This window comes from Rhagoletis zephyria, unplaced genomic scaffold, assembly GCF_001687245.7.
Source record: "Rhagoletis zephyria isolate East Lansing unplaced genomic scaffold, Rhagoletis_zephyria_1.1 Rzeph_scaffold_00579, whole genome shotgun sequence".
Lineage (NCBI taxonomy): Eukaryota > Metazoa > Arthropoda > Insecta > Diptera > Tephritidae > Rhagoletis > Rhagoletis zephyria.
The window spans coordinates 89,990-107,733 of NW_016157663.1; the positions used below are offsets into that span (position 1 = coordinate 89,990).

At 36.4% G+C, this 17,744-nt stretch overlaps 1 protein-coding gene across 1 annotated transcript in view; it reads right to left on the bottom strand.

Annotated features, from left to right (window-relative positions):
- LOC108360477 (tyrosine-protein phosphatase Lar-like) overlaps positions 1-17,744 on the bottom strand; it is a gene marked incomplete at its 3' end in the record, with an annotated part of 113,605 nt that overhangs the window by 82,401 nt on the left and 13,460 nt on the right. The gene's annotated exons all lie outside the window — the stretch shown is intronic.

Sequence of the window (17,744 nt, forward strand, 5' to 3'; positions counted from 1 at the left end):
TAAGTTTTCTTGTAGTATTTAGACAAATTTATTTAAAAAAAATATATATATATTTTAAATGAAATAAAATTAAATTTTTAGAACCTTTTTTATTTTTTTTAATTTACTTATTTTTTATTTTTATTATTAGATTTTATTGTTTTCAAAAGAAACATATATATTTTTTTTAATAATTTATTATAATTGTTCGCAGATTCTCTAAAAATCCTTTAAGAAGATTTCCTTGGCTTCCCGTCGGCTTAAAATTGTATGTTAAAAAACGTGATCTTTAGAAGTAACGATTTTCAACGTGAGAGCCATTCATTAATAAACTATTTTTGGATGGACCTTAAAAAAAGACATAATTTTTGGATTACTTTGGAAAAGCGGGACGTTTTTTGGAGAGCCACCTTAATATTAACACTGCTGCTTGTATAAACGTGTACCTGTTTTTCTAATTACATACATATATACATACAAACTTAGTAAACTCGTCAGTCTTAGAGCCCTTTTCGATCTTTATATTCATAGTTATTTTTTAAAATAAAATCAGTACTAAAAAAAACATTTATATCTACTAATAAAATTCAGCAATATCGGAATATCCATGTAACAAGTACAAATAGTAAGGAAGTCACGCTATAAGTCATTTATAATCATTTTAAAACTAAAACAAAACGTACCTACATATCAATGCTTAGAATACAAAACCAAAAGACAAAAAAATAAAGGTAAAAAATCTTAAATAATATATACAACATTGCATATATTTGGGCGCATAAACATACATATACCTACATATACATCCGTCTATTCATAAGCGCATAAACGAGACGCGTTAGCAAAACAAACAACGAGCAGTTAACAGTGGGAGCGCTCGCGTTTAACCACTTGACAATGTGAAAACCAACCCAGTGGTCCAAAACTTTAATTTACTCTTAAAAATAATCCATAGCCTTAATTTTTCAAACCAATTCCATTTTTTTGTTTTAATGAAAGCTTTTCGATTTTGAAAAAAATATGTATGTATATTGCACCCGATTTTCGAATTTTTGTTTTTTTTTTTGTATTAAATTCTTTAGCGCAAAGTGCAGAGACAGTAGGAATTAAAAAAAAATCGATTCTCCTGTTTCTGCAAATAAATGTTACATAATAAAAACTAGTACAATCAGTTATGGGTTCCTCAAAACGAAAAAAGTTTAAATTTAAAATTAAGTTTTCACCAAAATCAAAAATTTTTTTCAGAATTTGTAAACAATTTTAGATATGCAATCTTATATACATATGTATGTATAGCCCATAAATTTTTTTGGCACACATTTCTCGCACAGTTTGTGCAGAATAAAATTAGTAAAAATTAACCCGAATTTTTTGGCACTTTTTTTTTTTTTTGCATTTTATTGTAGCAAAATTTAATGAGCTATAAACATAGGTACGCAGTATTTAAAAATTTTATAAAAAAATGGGTATCTTTTAAATATTACAAACTTTCTTTCAGTATAAAAACTAAAATTTTGAACAGATTTTGAACAATAAATTCCAGTTTTGGACCACAGTGCAACGCCATACTTCGTAGCGTGAGCGCACTGTGCAAGTTACGATGACGGCAACAGCTGCACGCTGACGTCTACGGTGACAACAGCGATGCAGCTCATTTACATTTTCCAATTAAATCCTTCAGTGTTGTTAGCTTGTTGTCGGTGGGGGTTTTTTTTTGGTTGCTGCCTCAGCTGGTGAATGAGTGGGTGTGTGTGCGTTTGGAGTGTTTGCTTGCAAAAACACTCATTTAAAATACAAGTGCCTCTTGCCAAGTATGTGCATAGAACAACAACAACAACAACAAACTTAGCTTTGTTGTTGTTATTACAATCAAATCTGACTGCGCAAATATACATACTTACATGCATACATATCAATCTAAGTACATACTTATGTATGTACATATGTATTTTTGATTGTGTCGCGCTATACAGTTGATTGTGTGGGTGGGTTTTTGCATAAACTAACTTTTTTCGCAGCGACAGTGTGTCTGGCGTGAAATTAAAATTTTGCGCGCAACACACCCGCAACACTAGCCACTAGGCCAGGGAAATATGCAGGCAAAGCAGGCAGGCAGAGGGAGCGACGTACGGACAGACAGGTGCCCAAGAGCTTGTCAACGCACTTGAAAAGAGACAGAGAGAGCAAGGCAAAAAAATGGTAAGATAAACAAAAAGGCAGCCAAAAAAATTAAAATGCGCGGCGAAAGCGCAAACGCATACTTATACCAACGATCAGGCATCTAGGCATGTCTCTATGTATATTAGGGTGCATCGCCAAAAAAAATGTAGAGCTTTTTCTAACGGAATTATAAAATTTATTAATAATATAGGAACTCCGGCGAAATATTTCGGAAAAATATTAAGTTTTATGTGAGCTAGACCGATTTGACCAACAAAAATCTAATTATTTTGATTCAGCTAATAAAATTGTTTAGCATTTGTAAGCAGAACTTTTAGGTTTTAGTCCTTTTATCATCTGAGGTGAAAAAATATCTTTAAAATAAAATAAATTGTTTATTTCCGATCGAAAAACGGTACCAATACTTTTTTTTGTATGGCGAGTGATGCACCCTAATGTATGTACATTAGACTGCATCACTCCCCATACAAAAAAAATCGGTACTATTTTTCCATTGGAATTATAAAATCTATTATATTTTAAGACGTCCGCCAAAATATTTCGGAAAAATATTAGGATTTAAGTGAGCTGGACCGATTTGAAAATACCTCCAAAAATGGAGTTTTTTATGAATAAAAATAGTTTCTTAAAGATTTTTTTTGAAAAAATCGCCTCAAATGACAAAACGGTTTAAGCTTAAAAAATTTCCATAAAAATATTTAAAAAAAATTAAAAAAAAATTTGAACGGAATCATAATGATGAGATTTTTGATGCTGTTTTTTTTAACTTTTTTCAAAGATTGGTATAAGAAAAACTTGAATAACTGAATCTAAACTCTTCCGTTTTAGACTTAAGAGGTGTCATTGGAAAGGTATTTTCTCACCCTTTTTATTTCTTTGCTAATAAACTCATTCAAAGGATGAAAGAGAAAAGTAGGATGAACGAACGTCATTCAGAGTTGAATTAAGATGTGTTGGTATTTGAAAAAAAAAAAAAATGGGACACGAATGATTTTTTTGGACAGAAATAAAAACAGTGTGAAAATACCTTTTTACTGAGATCAAATAAGTCTAAATCAGAATAGTTTTGGCCCAGTTATTCAAGTTTTTCGTAAATCAATCTTTGAAAAAAGTTAAAAAAACCGCATCAAAAATTTCATTCTTACGATTCCGTTGAAAATATTTTTAAATATTTTTATGCAGATTTTTTAAGCTTAATATGTTTTGTCATCTCAAGGGACTTTTTTCAAAAAGTTCTTTAAGAAACTATTTTTATTCATAAAAAACTCCATTTTTGGAGGTATTTTCAAATCGGTCCAGCTCACTTAAATCTTAAAATTTTTCCGAAATATTTTGGTGGACGTCTTAAAATATAATAAATTTTGTAATCCTGGCGGAAAAACCGCAACATTTTTTGGTGATGCAGTCTAATGTACATATGTATGTAGGTATATTTGTAAGTATGCCTGTAGGTTCCCGCTAACAAATCTCTGCTCTTTGCATAATTTTACCACGATTTTGTATTAATTTCTGCTGCTATTTTTGTTTTTAGCGAATACGATGAGCGGGCGCAAAAAAAGCAACAAATAACTCTTCAGTTGACAGTGGAGGCACTGCAAAGTGTTTTATTGTTATGTTGTCTTGGGCATCTACTAAAATTTTGACCACATTGTTATAGTAAATGACATTTGTTTCGCTGTTTTTTGTTTGTTTATAATTTTCAAATTCCACCTTGAAAACATATGAAAGCTTTGATTGATTCGGTCTGGCCCCAAAGAGCAACAGCGGACCGGTACCTTTAATTAATTAAAAATTGTGTATTTGAGTGGTCAAAAAGTGTTGCACTGGCATTTTAAAAGAAATATTTTCGTCAGAATGGGAGAATATATGTATATGTGTATATATGGCACGTTCCATACCAAAATCGACGGAGTTCACACTTCATGTGTTTGATTTGCTTCAAATTTTTAGGGTTGATGGATAAACATAAACAATAAATAAATATGAAATCTCAGCTTGTTATATGTGTATATATGGCACGTTCCATACCAAAATCGACGGAGTTCACACTTCATGTGTTTGATTTGCTTCAAATTTTTAGGGTTGATGGATAAACATAAACAATAAATAAATATGAAATCTCAGCTTGATTATACATTTTTAAAAACTTTACAGCACAAAAACAAAAGCAAATCAATTGAATAGTTTTCCAAATATCTCGAGAACGGAGTAAGAAAAAAATTTGAAAAAAATCGCACATACACACATCAAAATTCTCTATGAAAATAAATATTAAAAATTTTTTTTTCTTGAAAAATTTTTCACGTACAAATTTTTTGATAAAAAATTAGTTTTTGAAAATATGCCATCTCAAAAAAAAAAAATAAAAAAAAAATAACAATGGCACCTCTGAGTATTGCGCAATATTTAAGTATAGTATAAAGGGGTGCACTCAGCTTTGCTTTACTGTTTCCTGTTCTTCGTCGCGTTTAAAGTGGCTAAAAAATACCGTTGATTTTTGGCAAATTTTTTTTGTTGACTCCTAGGCTGGACCCCACATTGCACATTATTATCCAAGTAGTAGCAGCTTTGAGGAATTTGCAAATGCAACATTCTGACAGAAGTCTTAAAAACAAGACACAACACAAAGATATTTTGAACAAAATACCAGGTCTAGGAATCTGCTAAGTCAAAGGAAATCTGCTTTGGAAGGAAATTTCAAGTCAAAATTCCAGACCAAGATGTCAGGTTAAATGGTTTACCAGAACAAGATCCCAGATATGTAAACTGGTACACAAACGGATCAAAGATGGGTTGGAGGAGCAGGTGTCCGTTGGACTTGGCACCAAACTTCTTATTGCAATCAGAACTTGGCTCACGTTCGTTCAGGCCGATGTACTAGCAATCTCGATTTGTGCCACACTAAACCTTGAGAAGGGTTCAAAAGACGAGTTTCTAGTTATCTTTTCAGATAGCCAGGCGGTCATAAGGGTCCTTTCCAATAGGACGATCACAGCCAGGATCGTCAAACAGTGCTATGGCAATATCCAAATCCTGGCAACAAGGAACACGGTATTACTATGCTCGCTACCAGGACATTGCGGCATCGTGGGTAATGAGGTCGCCGACGAATTGGCAAGCGAAGGCTCATCGTCGGCACTTGTGGGGTCGGAACCGTTTTGTGGACCAAGTTAGTCCTCCGCGAGGCTTATAATAATATATATAGAATAGTGGGTAAACTCAGAATGCAGTAAGCACTGTAATGAGGTAGTGGACCTTAGACAGGCCGATATCAAAGTTGTTTGTTGGCTACCTGGCGGGCCTTAATCACCTCCACTCTCACATGCACCGGATTGATCTTTTCACAGAGACAGATTGCCGCCTTTGCCTTGAAGATGAGGAGACGTCGGAGCACATTATGTGTGATTGTCTGGCATTAGCTAAAGACTAAGGACAGCAATGATTCAGTTATTCCGCAGTCGATACCCTTAAGGCTAGGAATACGTCTAACAAGAAACTTTTAGCTTTTATAACCTTGAATAACTTTTACAGGCGTGAATTTATGGAAAAATTGTAACTCACTTTTTCCCAGCCGAAATTTCAACTACATCGAAACTCTACTGCAGCTTCTAATGCAGATTTGTCGCATTTCCGAAAGTAACTACGAAAAATGCTGATTTATTTCGTTGTACACCAGCTGCTATCAAAATACTTCTGTAGTTCATATTTCATCTTTCTATAGCAATCTTTTTCGTCTCTGAAATTCCTATTTTTTGCAACTTTCAAGTGCCCAAGTACATAGCAAGTTTTGAGGCCGTCACAGCGAGATTAGTTAGGCGGTATGTACGCGCTGTCATGTCGACAATTTGTATAACAATCACATGAGCACAAACAAAAAAAAAAATGTACAATCGCTCCTAACCGAAATATATGTACGTACATATGTATATTAGGGTGGTCCTTAAATGTAGGAAGCAAATTTTTACATCAGATTTCTTCAACCCCTACGTCGATGCTACTATAGTCGAAGATATCACATTTAAATTTTGGTCGCGATTGGAGATCGTTAAGTCGTGCCGCACAGGGGTCAAATTTCAGATTACCCTATGACGACGCCTTAACCGACTCCCATCGGGACCAAAATTTATATGTGATATCCTCGACTTTAGAGTATTGATTTTGGGTATTATATGGAAAAAAAATTTAAATTTTTTGAGTCCATAGAGGCATCTGGCTTTTGAACCCTTTGCGACACGCCTTAACCGACTCCAATCGGGACCAAAACTTATATGTGATAACTTCGACTATGGTAGTTTCGATTTTGGGTATTAAATGAAAAAAAAAAAAATTTATTTAAATTTATCGAGTCTCCATAGAGGAATATGAACTTAGCCCCAGTGCGATACGACTTAGTCGTCTCCAATCGGGACCAAAATTGATATGTGATATCTTCGATTATAGTAGCATTGACATAGGGGTTGGGGCTTGGAGGAATCTGTACTTTGCCGCCTGTGCGACAAGCCTTCATCGTCTGCAGTCGGGACCAAAATTTATATGTGATATCTGTGACCATAGTATTACCGATTGAGAGGGTGAGACTGAAAAAAATCGTTAGTTTGATTTTTTTAAGGACCACCCTAATGTATGTATGTAGTAAGCGCACATACTTTCATATAAGCAGCGTGTCTGTAAGCGCTGCCAGATCGTATTACGCTCATCGTCATTCCTGGCTTCATATTTTGCCTGTCGTGCTTCTATTTTCCATTGCTTGTTATTTGCCGTTGCCAGGCCGGATTTCGTTTCACAACTCGTATTTTCTTTCTGTTGCCATTTAGGGCTAGTATGTATATGTATATGTACTTATCGTATACATACTTGCATAAGTACACACATAATATACTTAGCGGCGCTGTACCGTACTCCAGCTATTCGCGCTTGACGTTACAATAATGTTGAATGCTAGATTAAATTTCAAATTGCATGAATATTGCATTAATGCGCAGGGAAAATCGAATGGATACCAGGATATGTAACGAGTCTGTGGACACCAAAATTGCGCTATTGCTCTTCTTACCACATCCGCTACTTCTCGTTTGAGTTCAAAACGTGTCTATCTATGATGTATGTATGTATGTATGAATTTTGTGCTATTGGTATCTCACATTTATAGCTGCTATTCGTTCTTGTTGCCTCTACTCGCCTTATTAAACTAAATTTTAGCTGCATGCGCTCTAGACTATGTATGTATGTATATATTTATGTAGCTTAATGCATCAGCACATCTCAAAGTAGGTGGTAACGCCATTTTGACGTTTGATGAAAATTGAAATTGAGTATTATTAAAGTTGTAAATGTGCATTTGTGTAAATTCTTTTCAAGCCAATATTGTGGCTGTTTTGTGGAATTTTCTTCCTTATTATGATATTCATTTTTTATTTTTTCTCCATTGTAATACATATTGCAGTTATTTTCTAAATGGATAAATGTATATTTAAAGCCGTTGTTTGCTTCGAATTTGTAATTTTGAACTAGCCAAGGGTTCTAAGAGCCATTTATCACAAGAAATTCTAAATTAACTAGCATTCAAGAAATTCAACTTGATCTTCTTCGAAAGTTTCGCCACTGTAGCGCGATCACTCATAGCGCAACGAGCTGGCTTTGGGCTATTGTTCTTAAAGCAGCTGGCCAATAATCGCCGGCGAATCCATTTAATGGAAGAAAAAGACACAAACGCGTCGTACTTAGCGAATTCATCAGCCACCGATGCATTTTTTACTTTTGAATTCCATGATAACTTCCCGTCCAGCAGCACGCCCAAGAGCTGTACTCTGTCAGAGAGAACAAGTAAAAAACCCCTATTAAGTCAAGCTGGACATGAGGTTTGTACTTCTTGGTGCATAGCATGAGCTCCGTCCTTCCAGAATTTCGAGCAAAACCGCAGCTAGCAGACCAATTTGTGATCAAGTTCAGTGTACCCTTACAATAAGATCATACAGCGTGTCCAAAAGAATTCCTCTGACGATGAGTGCCACATCATCCGCGTAGGCAACAACCTGGCATCCTCGCCTTTCCAATTCCTCCGGAAGTCACGTAACACGACTATTCAGAGAAGGGGTGAAAGGGAGCTTCCCTGCGGGGTGCCTCTGCCGCCTTAACGCTGGCCTTATATTTATGGTGATTTCGTTTCTTCCAAAAAATTTTGCCCTTCCGTGGTGCAAAATGTATTTGATTTTACACTCAGTCCTGTAAATGGGCATGGTTTCGCCTTCTTGCCCTTGTCTAGTTCACTCATTTCATAATATTGTCGTTTAAAACAACCATCTGATTTTCAGGACAACCATCTCCCCTGACAAAGCTTCAAAGCTTCGAGTCCAGTTATCGACTGTTAGTGATTTACTGAAATTTGTAGATTTATCGAATCGAAGAATTCGGCATTATCAAAATATTTCTTGTTATCGAAACTTCAGGGTTATATAACTTTATCAAGTTATTCCTTATCGAATTTCATCGTGTTACAAGAGTGTAACGAGTTGATCGAAAATTGTCGATTGCATTCTAAAAATATGGAACTATTTAAATTGACGGGATTATCGACATTTATAGAGGTATCCAGATTTTATCGAGTTATCGATATTACGACGAGGTACATACATTTTTGAATTATCGAAATTTATGCATCTCTCGAAATTCAGAGTTATCGAAAACGATCGAAAATAATCGAGCTATAGAATTTTGTTGAGTTAAGGTATTTTAGTGTTTTTAAAATTCGTTGATTTATCGACAAACTGGAATATATCGGGCCAATTCCAAGTCCTGCCAAAGTCATGCAAAGACCTTCAAATATGTATATAAAAACTTATAGTCACGCTTTAGTTACAACGCAGGAGTTTTTCCGGTAAGCAAATTTAACCTTATAAAAACTAGAAAAGCGATATTTTGACAGTAACTGGCAGTCCTAGTTAATATAAATGAAGCACTACAACCACCTCAGCCAGCCCCAGCGGCTCTATAAATTTCGGAATAGCTCCCGGGGGTAAAGAGTGAAGAAAGCTCCTTTCCTGGCCATAGAATCCCTATGCTCCTTGGCCGGATTCCTAGATTATATAAGTGACCTCCTAACCTACAATGGCCAGCCAAAAAAAAAAAACTGCAATGATTTTTGGTTTCTCCTTAGGGAGCATCCATTTTCTTTTCATATTACGCCAATGCAGTTCCCTTGGTTTGGAATTTTCTTCTTGAGCACCTCCTTTATCGTGTTGGGACCTATTAAAAGGTAGGGCTTAGGACCTATCAGGGTCTGATCACTTCCTCATTTCCTTCGACTCCCATGTGTGTCAGTATTAAGTGTGTACTCCAGGACTCCTGAGAATCGCCAAAAACCTTAAAAAGGATAGCAGGCGCGCCCAATAACACGAAAGATCTTGTTACGTGCCCCTCATACTAACATTATTGGCTGATTATACTTTGTATCTGTTAATTTTCGATGTTGTATACTTTTAGGCCGCACTGTTTTTCATTTAGAGAATTTTGGCAACGAACAGTTAGCGAAGAGATTTTCAAAATTCAACTTCTGGTCACCCTTGTTGAGGATTTTGTTAATAATACTATCAGTCCACTCATCTGCGAAGCAGTCCCTATTCCAGGCAATGCTAATAAGTGGATACAGCACTCCACTGGTATTCCATCTGAGTCAGTTGCTTTGTTGTTTGGTAGCGATTTTATAGCAGAAGTGAGTTCGGAGACAGTGAGGACGATGATATTCAAACGAGCCAGTCGTTCTGCAAAAGTTGTTATATATGTATAATAAGTTTCGGGTTAAGCTGCTGCAGGGGCAATTCTTGGTCTGGTGTCAAGTGTTGGGTGTCCGCGCACACCGATCTGGGAACGCGCACCCGCATTGACGAACGTTTCGGTTGAGATCAAAGCCGATTAAATCCGCGGTATTTAAATAAACGATTTGCCCAATGAAGGTGCACAATATCGAACAGTTTATAGGCCAATATTGTGACTTCAGTTCCAAATGAATACATGGATATAAAACAGCCTATAAATTTCAAAAGCGGTTTAGGGATAGGATACTCGGTTCATAAATAAGTTTTTGCACTCACACCGGATCGTTCGTTTTTTTTTGGATGGATTGCTCTTCGAATGATTAATAGAGTCCAACCAAGAGGTCTATTGCGCCCTCAACTATTTACATTACCTCATCTAATTCTAGAGAACCCAAAAATTTGAGGAGATCGCCAGGGGCTAGCGATTGTATCAATTCGTCACTTGGCCAGAATTGGCCTAGGTACCTCTCTCGTCTTCTCACGACCGCCTCACACTCGCTACATGGGGCGTTTGACCATATCCCTAGCTTGTGCAGGTGAGCTCTCAGCTAAAGTGACCCGTTAGAAAACCTGTTATTATCTTTAACTTACATTTGGAAGTGTTACGCTAGTGTTGATTCCTTAGCCCGATCCATTCCTTCCTGAGATCTTCCTTGATTGTGCTCGGTCCAATCGCTGGGAAGGGCTCAGGCCCTAAAAGCGACGAGGCGGCTGCTATTCTAGCTAGTCGGTCCGCTTCCTCGTTGCCCGCAACTCCTATGTGACCTAGTAGCCAAGTTAATTGGATGTCAGGTGTTCGAATGATAGACCAACTAAGCTTCAAACCACTTCGTGAAAAGGTTGTGAGTAATAACCGTTTACGATGCCCTATTTCTCTGATCGCCTGAGGCCTTCCCTATTAGCTTAACAACAACCAAATTAGTGCGATGAGAAAAAACCCAGGCGAGTTCGTTAGCGGCTGTTTGAAGCAGCGCTGCGGATTTTGCGGAAACGCAACTTAATTCGCCACTTCCAATGTGGTTGGCGAATCTCGAAAATGGCCTATATTGAATAGCTGAGCACGTAGCAAACATAATACGAAACATAAATAAAAAAGTGTCATGGCAGAAAAACTTTTTAAAAACTAAACTCAGTTGACCCTATTAACTTACAAAACTCCACTTAGCATCATAAGCTAAGTGTACGAGTATCTAGAAATTGTTAAAACAAAACAGAAAATTGAACTTGTCAGCATCACTCAACCCTTATCCAATAAATAATAAGCAAACATAAAATTTCCATTAAATATCTACGTTATTTTAAATGATTGTCTTAAAGTACATACAATACTAAAAAAACAAAAAAATAAAAAATAAAAAAACATGAAACTAAAATGGAATTCTAAAAAATTTGAGAGGAGGGGACAGAGACGGCCTTTAAACTGCAAATACGAAAAACTTACGCGAGGACGAAGTGAATCTAGTTAACTGAGGGGGGAAGAATTGTTAACTCCTACAATCACATTTTCCGTACTAAAAGTAAGGCTAAGTAGTGGACCAGCAACGTAGATCTGTAAGGGTACGGTCACCGAGAAATCTATTTGTGGCGCTGACAATACAAATGGATTTTCAATGATTTATTATTGCATTAAATCTAAACACCAATAACAGCAACTACAACAAAGCAACAAATATGTAGTATGAATAGCACAACGCTGCCGATATGACGTCAAATCGAATAGAAAGAAACAACAATAATATTAACTGCAACAACAGCAACAGCAATTGCGCAGCACATTAGAGCAATGGCACAGTGTTTTATTTTGAAAAAAAAAGCAACAAAGTCAAATATCTCGAGAACGAGAAGAGATAGCGAAATACATAAATATAACGGTGTTTTAAAGCAAATATTACCTTTGAATAGAGGGGGATTTAATTTTTTTCTTTTTTTGGTTTGAAAACTGTATGCGATGAACTTTTTAAAAAGTTTTAAACACATCTTTTTTTTTGTTATTGCATCAAGGAATATATTTCCACGGTCGCAAAAACTAAAAAAAAAAACATTAGCATTTTTTTCAAAGTTATTTGCATGTAGTTTTTAAATAATTTTTTTTTTTTAATATGGTTAATTGACCCTTGCTTGAATTAGACCTCTTAAATGACCTTCAAAAATAAAATGTTTAATTTTACGCCTTTTTTGGTCTAAAAATAGTTTGTTACTAAAAAAATTTGAAAATCGTTCTTCCGGCTCCTGCGACCATGGCAATGGAGTCCTTGGCGCAAGTACAGTAAAAACATGTGTTTAAAACTGTTAGAAGGTTCAAAGGATCATTTTAAAGGTGAAGGTAATTATTTTATCCAACAAGACTACTTTTCCTGAATTCTCAATCTCAAAAGCTTACAAATACCGTTACGTTATTTTGCTATCTATTCTTGTTCCTGTGATATTTGATTTTGTCCCTTTTTTCAAAATGGAACACTGTGTCGGCATTAACAAGCTCAGCAACAGCAGAAATCGCTGTAACGATGGCAGTGGCATAACCAGCATAACGGTAATAACAACGGAAACGGAAGCTACATTTGTCAGCAAGCAATGTATTGCCAATGTTGCCACATCGCATCAAAAATTGGTCAAGCGTTCGTAACATGGAAGTAGCGCGCTGGTAATCAGATCGAACACATTGAACTGTCAGCAATGTAAAGGACATGTTACAAGGCTATGCAGGACGAATATATTGAAAAGCTGAAAAACTAGTAATGCCTGATTTTGCAGCAATTTTGCCGCATGTGACGTTGCATACTAACCATTTGCGTTTGTTTGTGTGCAAGAAGAGTAGAGCGTTTTTAAATTAAATTATTACGAGCAAAAATGAAATTGACAGATTGCCAGTGTCATATAAATAAATAAATAAATAAATAAATAAATAATTTTTTAAGGCACAAAATAGAGAACTTGCTACTAAAGGATAAGGGCACACTAACCGTTTGAATGCGGTTATTTATAGCTGATGAACCGAAATGATAAATGTTTGGATTTTATAGAAAAATCTACAGTGTGTCATGCAATTATGCGCAGAACTCTGTGTTCTAGAGTAGATATGTATGTATGCACATATAATCGTTTAAAGTACAAGACCGCGTATCGTGGTTCTGCAAAACCGGGTGACTGACATTTGTGCCCAAAAGATATTTGCTCACCGAAAGCTCTTGGCATCAAGCCCTTATCCATTCATACTAAAATATCGATACTTAGATATAAGAAGGACGATATAATTAGGGATAGAAGAGAGAACCGTTTTGAAATAAGACAATTTTTCATATAAAATTTTGGCAACCTAACATACGAGGTTTTGCATTTTCTTAATTTGCGGTTTTGTACTCTAAACGACGATATATTGAATAATGATATTCAGCTTGCTCATCCTAGTGAAAGCTTTACTCAAAAAGTCATCAAGTAAATGAGGTTACCGACTACTATATTAAAGCTGAAAAGCTAATGTGAAAGAGGTAAAAAGCAATTAATAAATTTTGCGCTAGGCTTGAGACTCGCCACGCAAAAACAATCTACCGCTGAAAAGACCAACGAAGCCTCGGATTTTTACCCCATTCAATGTTGAAAGTGAGAGGCAATTGACGAAATTGTTTGATTTTGGGCTCAATCCCGACGAACAAGTAAGTTTCGAATGATTTTTTCTATACTTTGAAACTTTTTTGTGAATTATTCGTACAATATATTTTATTGAAAGTATTGGCCATCACTAGATATTACTTTTTCTTTTTATTACATTACAGTTTAAGACTTTCTTGCCTATACCAATGGCTTCCAATTGAAATACAAAAGACTTGTTAAGTCACGTCTAATAATGGCCGCAAGCTCTCTTGTTGGGCTTGGCACGGATTTTCGTCTCAAATTGCCTCCGATTCAGCGATTGGTCATCCTTCGCGCTTCTTGTCGGCTGTGCCGGAACAAGAACTCAGAGATTGAAATTGGTAAAGCATGCTCCATGCTTCGCAAACATGTTCCACTTTTCTTCAGTTGAAACAAAGATACATACCAATGCTTTCCACAAAGGAGAGAGGCAACACGAAATTTTTTTTTGTTGGTATCCGCCCAAACCGAACGAACGCCGGTAAGAGTCAAATAAGATGAAGAATGTTAGGACAATAAGTCATTTCGGTGGGTTTTCTTATCCCAGGGGAATATGTTGGTTGGTTGTAGTGCTACCCAAGCTAGACACTCATGAATCAATTAGCACATTTCGGCGTACTTCTCATGGACAATGATATTTTATTCTATCGCAGCCTTCCCTATCAAACCTTCCTGCAGTTAGTCAATCCACTTAGAACCGCTTATGAATTTGTATATGTCCGCCTATAGTATGTATTAAATAAGTCACCCCTGGGCATTCTGCTATATGGAAGACCTATTCTACAAGCATGTTTTCCTAGCGGCATTGACCGGTGATGGTAGCTTAAAATCTAAATACTTCTACCCTACTGGCCTACTCAACAGCTCTGCTGTTATTTTCCTGCTAAAGTCAGAGTAAAGCTCTCATGTTATTTTGCAACGATGGAGATACAAGTGCTATCTGATATCCTCTTTAAGAATTGACAGAATCGTTCGACCAACTTGCGTTCGTTTCTTGCACTTTTTCTTTCATCGTCCGTTGGCTTCTCTCGAATTGTGGACGAACAAGTTACAAACCTGAGGGAATCTTGTTCTCTCTGTTTGCGTCTGATTCTGCCCCCTCTTGCGTTCCCGTGTGAAGTGATTCGTGTACCCTGAAATAACAGTATCACTGCTACAGATTCATCCAAACAAGCCAGTTCGTCTGCTATCTCGTTGCCTTTTATGTCTCTATAAGAGGGAACCCACGCAAGAGAGAAGGACATTGACTGAGATGCCTGACGTAGCTCTATCTTGCAGCAAATGACATAGCTAGGAGTGCTGCCTGAAACTTCAACCCGGAATATGCTAGCATGGCTTGCTCAGGCGAAGGAACTGATCGAAACCGACCTCTTCGGAAATTACCCCGTCCCAACACTGCAGTGTAGAATACAGATGGCTTCCTTATCGGCAGCTTGGCCCCTCTCCATTCCCCTCTGTTTAGAAACCGCACCAATACATTCAATCCAAGAATGATAGAATATAAGATTGCGCCATCAGACACATACCTAAAAAAAATATTCCGACGAGTAAAACGGTTAAAAAAATTATAAAATTATTGGTAACGGCGAATAGCGGTTTACTTTGAATCCGGATTTAGTTATACATACTTAAGTAATTTTCAACGAGTTTTTACTGAACTCTCGGTAATAATCCATCTATTTTAAGCAGCTTAAAATACAGTATGTATAAAAAATAATAATAATAAAAGAAAGAAAGCGAACATGCAGTCCGTATAAAACTAAAGTAAAAATGTCATCATCTCTCTCAGTTTCCATAAAAGTCGGCTGGAATATTTTTTCAAAATTTTCAGCTTTTATTCCCACAGCGCGTTAAAGTCCTAAGCGTATGCAGCACAGCATTTTTATGTTTTTACGCCATCTGCATTTTTTTTTATTCGTTCTTTTTTCATAGTTATTTAATACTTTATGTAAATGTAGACGAGATTTTTTTCTTCTGTTAGCCACATTAGTGGCATTTTTAGCTTTAGTGTGGCATAAAATTTTCAGCGCTTATGGTTTGGAAGTTTTTCACTTTTCACTTTTGGTTTACTGAGCGAGTAGACGTAAAATATTTGCTGTAATTAATTATGCAGTCTGTGGTGGCGAATATTTTTGAGTGCATATTAAGAGAATCGGAATGAAAGTGCAGAGAAAGAGAGTTTGAAATATAGCAAGTGAATGTAAACATAAAATAAAACAGGGAAATGTTGCAAATTAAACCATTTAACATTGGACTACGCATAAAAAGCCGATAATCTTTAGTAAAATAGTTCAAACTCTTAACCCTCGAGCCACTAACGTGACCGAAATTTCCCTATTTTACTGTTAGATATTTATTAATACACTTTTTTCGATTTAAACTTGAAATTCTATCAATATTTTAAATACTCAATAATGAAATAGTCATAACAATAAACTATATGTCGAAAACTAGGCGTTTTTAGTAACTAATGGCGTTGAAGCTCAGGAAAAATCATCGAAACCTTCGATGTCTGTCAGACTACCACATCAGTTCGCAGAGGGTTAACTTGTATGATTAATGTAAAGCACATAATCTGTTAAAATTTTGTATTCAAATGTTCATAAATGCATAAGACTTTTTCATTGTTTATTGAGCCTTGTTTAAAATTGGCTTTAACCAAAAAAAAGGGCTAGAAAAATATGAGAAAGCGAAATTTAATAAGTTAGTACTCAGATCATTGATCATTGCATACTTTCGGGCATTATTTGTTGAACCTTTTTTTTGTTTCTTAAATTTTCGTCAATCAAATCATCTGACTGCAACATAAGAAGTTTTGCAACATCAGAGATTATTCGATGCATGTATAAATATAATCGCTTTATGGGTGATATGTGTGACTGCAGATGTTGCATAATTATAGGCACCTTTGTTGTTGTTCATTTAGAAAAGTTCGGCTATGAAAATCTGGCGCAACGATTAACAGCAGGAAACGCTCTTCCGAACAGCAGAGACCGTTACGCTTCGATATCAGTTCCGGAAAGCATAAGAATTCAAAGCAGGGAGAATATATTAACACTTCGTCCGATAGTACTGACATCTATACAGATGGCTCGAAAATCGACGCTAAGGTAGGAGGGGGAGTTTTCTCACGAACTTTCCTCTTTTAGCTTACCAAACTACTGCAACGTATACCAAGCTAAAGTTTCAGCTATCGTGGAGGCTGCTAAGAATCTTGGAACCGAAATGTTGGGAAGAGATTTCTTCATTTTTAGTGATAGCCAGGTTGCAACCAAAGCTCTGAACTCTCTCACGTTCCAATCAAAGAATGCGCTGGACTGGCGCCTAGTCTTTGAACAAGCACAACAGACTTCACCTCACTTGGTTCCTTTGTCATAGGGACATAGAGGGAAACTGCATGGCAGACTGCAACTTAAAAGGCAAGGCACGACCGAGCAGAATCTTCCTGGTAAAGAACGCATTGATATACCTTTTGTCACTAGCAAGCTGCTACTTAGTGAATTAGTATACAAATAAGCTGAAGAAAGATGGAGTCAAAGTACGACTTGTCGAATTTCCAGGGATAGGGAGCGGCCACGATGGGTATACTCTTGTTGAAGAGAGGATATATCTAACGTTCTGGGTGCTCTTACGGGGCACTGTTTAATAGGCAAGCATGCAGAAAGCCACCGCGTGCCTTTCAGAAGATGTTGCAGAAGTTGTAAGGACTACGAAGAGGAGGAAATGTAAGACCCAAATCGCCCGTGTAAGTGCCCCAAGTGTACCGTTAAGGCGGCAGCCACTTCTACCCAAATACATACCTACCTCCCTACCTAGCTTGGTGTCAAATCACCAAACAAATCCAATATAAAATTGAAGTGAATTAAATACTTAATCCACAAAAAAAAAATCTCAACGCGTAAAACACTTAAATGGAGCCAATACCTCCAGCTCCATCCTAGCCTTATCCTTAAACATGCTGGTCAATGCAAACAGCTTGATTACATTTATTTAAAATTACTAGTTTTTTATTTGGTGTCATTTTAAGTACGACTTCCGTGTTGTTCACACAATTACAGTGCCATAAAAAGGGCCGGCCCACACACCCCGCTCCACAGACTGACGGTCGAATTTTACAAAAACGAAAGCAAATAAAATTTGAGTGGA